Source organism: Danio aesculapii, chromosome 9 (assembly GCF_903798145.1).
Source record: "Danio aesculapii chromosome 9, fDanAes4.1, whole genome shotgun sequence".
NCBI classification, from domain to species: Eukaryota; Metazoa; Chordata; class Actinopteri; order Cypriniformes; family Danionidae; genus Danio; species Danio aesculapii.
Window position 1 is genome coordinate 15,722,824 of NC_079443.1, and position 5,066 is coordinate 15,727,889.

Here is a 5,066-nt window from a genome sequence, read left to right on the forward strand (position 1 = left end):
GGGGTAGGTGTAGATGTTAATAACTGACATTAACTGATTAGGTGTAGACATTAATAACTGAGGGGTAGGTGTAGGGTTGGGGCAGGTGAATAGGTAAATAACTGACGTTACCTGACTAAGTGTAGACTATAATAACTGAGGGGTATGTGTAGGGTTGGGGTAGGTGTAGATGTTAATAATGGATGGGTAGGTGTAGGGTTGGGGTAAGGTGTAGACGTTAATAAGGGAGGGGTAGGTGTAGGGTTGGGGTAGGTGTAGACATTAATTGACTAGGTCTAGACTTTAATAACTGAGGGGTAGGTGTAGAGGTAAATAACTGACGTTAACTGACTAGGTGTAGACGTTAATAACAGGGTTGTGTGTAGGGCTGGGGAAGGTGTAGATGTTAATAACTGATGTCAACTGACTAGGTGTAGACATTATTAACTGAGGGGTAGGTGTAGACCTTAATAAATGAGGGATAGGTGTAGGGTTAGGGTAGGTGTAGGCGTTAAATGACTAGATGTAGAAATTAATAACAGAGCGGTAGGTGTAGAAGTTAATAACTGAGGGGTAGATGTATGGTTGGGGTTGGAATTAAACTTTGCAGGACACCGACCCTCCAGGACCAAGTTTAGACACCCCTGGTGTAGATGTTAATAACTGTGAAAGGTGGGTTTAAGGTTGTGGCAGGTATATACATTAAAAACACAATTTAATGGTTAATTTTATAAAATAATAAAAAAAATGGGCCTTGATCTAGTATGTCCTCGTGCTACAGGCTGCAGTGAGGAGGCAGTGACTTCTGATTTGACACTTGGATTTAGGCGGGGTTGGATGTCCACCACAGCCTGCAGAAAGACACTTCTCTGCCCCTCAAACATTACTTTTATTCAATCAAGACTTAGTCCCTTTAGTAATCTGGGGTTGCCATAGCGGAATGAACTGCCAACTTATCCAGGATATGTTTTACGCAGTGGATGCCCAGCTGCAACCCATCACTGGGAAACACCCATACACTTCCATTCACACACATACACTACGGACAATTTAGCTTACCCAATTCACATGTAGCGCATATCTTTGGACTTCTGTGGAAAACCGGAGCACCCAGAGGAAACCCATGCGAACATGGGGAGAACATGCAAACTCCACACAGAAATGCCACCTGACCCAGTTAGTTTGTTGCAATTAAAAGATGATAGGAGTGCAAAAATAAACCACGCCCCCCAACTCAATATTCCATTTCAGTTAGAAAATACGTCAACACACTGAAATAAAACTCAGGAGCAACTTTCAGTTCTCGAGAACTTTAACAGAGAAAGTTCTTTCTCGAGAACTGCCAGCTTCAACGCTTCCAATTCACTTTGAATGGGTGATGTCAGGCGTTGCCGAATTGCATTGTGGATCTGTCGGTGCCTCTTCAGTGGCGTTGCTCGCTGCAGAAGTTGGGACTTTTTCAACTTTAAGCGCGACGGAAGCATCAGCCAATCAGATTGCTGTATGCAAATACACCAGCTCAGGCAGTAGCCGATTGCTGACTAATTTCATTGGCTGACGCTGCTATAACGATCGTATCAGCCCCAACTTCAGACACGCCCTCTGTCAAGTGTTGACGCTGAAGCCCCGTGTGAATGAGGCGTAAGGAAAGCATGGGTGAAATAACCAAAGACAGCATAATTACTGTAGATTCTACTTTAGATAAGATATCTTGGGTTTTCGATTATGTCTAGCCATTCATTATGCATAGCCATGCATTTTATAGTTTCAGAATAAACCAAGACCGATTATTAAAGTCTGATCAATTTTAACAATGCATTACCAGACATTGTTGCAGTTGAAATGAAAATGTACATTTATTTGACTGAACGCACTTTATTGATCCTATTGTAAATGATTGATCACATTTAACATTTGCACTCATCTTTAAAAGAGGTTTTAGGATTTTATTTCAAGAGCAGTTAAGACCACAACTTAAGGATGTCACTACATTATGGCAGTGCATTGCCTGATGTATTTAAGATTAGTTCTGTGACTGGATGTAAAGTTTGTTTGTTTAATTGTTATATGGCGTCATGGCAAGATCAATGTAGATAAAAACCTATATTACATAATAATAACTTCGTAATTCAATAAGAGGTGACAAAAATATTAAAAGCATTGGGTATTTTTCAGTTTGATATATGATACATGACTTAAAATTCATTCAGGGGATACATTTTTAAAAACTTTCATGAAATTGCACTCAGTATAAAAATCTTGTCTAGTAGAGTCCTGCTTTAAACACAATTGATTACTTATTTGAAATGTTTGTTACTGATTAGAGATTAATTGGTAAATCTGTAAAATTTGTCACCGAATGAACTTGAATCCCATCCAAAAAAAAATTCAAGACATGTTGCGAAAAGATTTTTGATATAGCTTTCTGAAAATAAAGACTACAAAATGTGCAGTAAAACGTTAATATTATGTAAATTGTATTCTATACACAATTTTTGCATAGACAGAAAGGAACAAATAGTTCTGTTAATTTGCTAAGCAACAGAGTAATGCAAAAATGAAAAAAAAAGAAATTTCTGTCATTTTTTTCCTCCACTTTCTTCTCAATGGATGATCATTTTAAAAAAAAATGTTTAAACAACCAGTAGACATTGAGTATTTTATTTTTCCTACGATGAAATCAAAAATTATTCTTGTGTCGAAAAGAAAATAGAAATCTCAACGATTTGGAACCACTTGAAGGTGAGGAAATGAGGAGAAAATTTTCGTTTTTGGTCGAACTATCCCTTTTAATTTTTAAGCTAGTGTTTTTACTTTATCAGTAACAACTCTATATAGTTTCTTACTTTTGGGATTTTACAGCTGAATTAATAGAAGACATTTCTCAGACAGTAAATGTGGATCCTTCAGATTAAATGGTCTGACACTCTTGGTTTATTTAGCCTCAACTCCAACACTGATAATTAGGGCTTGGTGATATGGAAAAAATGCAATCTCGATAATTATTTTCCATACTGAACGATAACAATATAAATTTCGATATAAGTTGTTAATGCTTCCAGATTTAAAAGAGTACCCCAACAATGACTTAAGCCACAAAAATTAGAGGGTCCATTAAATGGCATAACACATTTTCAGATGATAAACTTTCAGAGGTTGAAAATTCGGTGCATCTCTAATGTCAACACATTTTTAGATTCCCATTGTTGTACATTTCTGCTGTGTGATTGACTCTTAGATCAATATAGAGTAAAACCGTCCAGAGCTTATCATTGCTATTGACATAAATTTTAGAGCGATTTGATATAATCTGGTTTATCAGCCCAGTTCTACTGACAACATACAGTAGTCAAAATCTGAAGTGGATAAATAAGATTTTTAAAAACATCCTAAAAATTGGTGTTGGTCAATAGATTCGGGAAAACTTTGATGAAAGGTTGTGATCCATCGGTCGATAATCAGCTTCATCGATATCTTAAGCAAATAAACTGATTTAGCTATCATCTGAAACATGGCTGCATACTAGAAACAATTCTCATTTTAATAACAGCATATGAACCATGACTAGCATCTCATATATGATGAATTAAATTTATGTGTCAAGCACTCCAAATTTGTCCAATCAGATGGGGCCTTCCATTGGCTAGACTGACTCAAAGGTGAACCTACAGCTTAAAAGGAGAGTTGTTCTATAAAAATAATAATAATGCCGGGAGTACAGATAAGAGGAAAAAAATAGCTATGTTTCTATCCAAAAAATGTGAATAAAACTGAAATATCGCTTTAAATGTTTGCAAATTAAGCAGAAATTCCAATGAGTAAGAGAGAACAAAATTGTCACTTCCTGATAAACAGGCGCCAAATATCAAAAGGAAATATGGAATTTGCTGCAGTAGAAGCCACTGTGAGGCTTTTTTTCTTATGTAATAAATTACTTCCGCCTCAGATGACGATACACAATGCATGCGCAGTCTAAATGTTTGCTCATTGACCTTTTTAAAATCCTGAATTGCATTAAATCAGATCAGAAAATGAATATGGATGACCTGTTTATTTTAGTATGATTATTTTTAACAACTAGCCTTTTTCAAGTCAAATGGTAAATGGAAAGAAATATTAAATCGCAAAACTCCACAACGTCGCATATTTTCTAAATATTATGCAGCCGAACTGAATGAACAACCACAAATCAAGATGAATAAACACCATATATTTTAAGAATAACGTACAAACAGAAACCATAACTAGCACTTCTACAATTCCAGATCAAACGAAAACACCCACCGTAGTCACGCACACGAAAGTATCTGAAGGATCGCTCTCAGCAGCTTTCACAAACATGACTTTATTGAGTTGTGAATTTCACCTGGCAAGTGCAATTACAGTATATTACAACTTATCTCCTGGTTCGAGAACATGCACAGAACATAAGCATACAAGTTGTACACAATGCAAATCCATGTCAGCTATATGATAGTCAAGAGAATAACTGTAAGTGAGAGGATTGAGCCAGAATACTTCACTGTCCAAACTGAAAACAAATCACATGGGCGTAATACTTCAAAAAAATCATCTCAAGTGACCAAAAAGTAGTGTACAGTAAGTGTTAGAGGAGTAGTTCTTCCATTTATCAGATAAGTATCGTAAGACTGATCCTGCTTAACAGCATTTAAAAAAAAAAAAAAAGATTGAAGTCTCCTGGATAAGCAAACTACCTCGCCATCCCTTAAATCTGTACAACCTATATAGTGTCTTTGCAATCGCTTCGCATGATATCGCTATTTTACAAAATACTTACACTAATCATACAATAATATACAGCCTGTTCACCTTGCAATACGTCATTCTCACCGCACAGAGAACGAGTGAGGATTAAACGCGTCACGCCTCCTCGTTTTCTTCATTCAAAAAAGAAGTATCATGATTACATCAACGGAAGTCCTCAAAGCATCTGCCTTCCCCATGCCAGCTGGGGCACAGATTGGCAGATCTTTCAATTTCGTCACATTCATCACCATAAAAGTGCTTGCTTTTATAGAAGCTTGCCGTCTAAAAAAGATCGCAGTCAGCATTGTACACTACAAAGG

The 5,066-nt window shown here is 36.7% G+C and overlaps 1 protein-coding gene across 2 annotated transcripts in view; it reads right to left on the reverse strand.

Annotated features, from left to right (window-relative positions):
* Positions 1 to 4,305: 4,305 nt before the first annotated feature.
* The window catches only part of tsc22d1 (TSC22 domain family, member 1), an 83,965-nt gene continuing 83,204 nt past the window's right edge, over positions 4,306 to 5,066 (reverse strand). For both annotated transcript variants that reach the window (XM_056465021.1, XM_056465022.1), the window contains exon 3: positions 4,306 to 5,066. This exon is cut by the window's right edge and continues 546 nt beyond it. The gene's annotated coding sequence lies outside the window, so the exon portion shown is untranslated.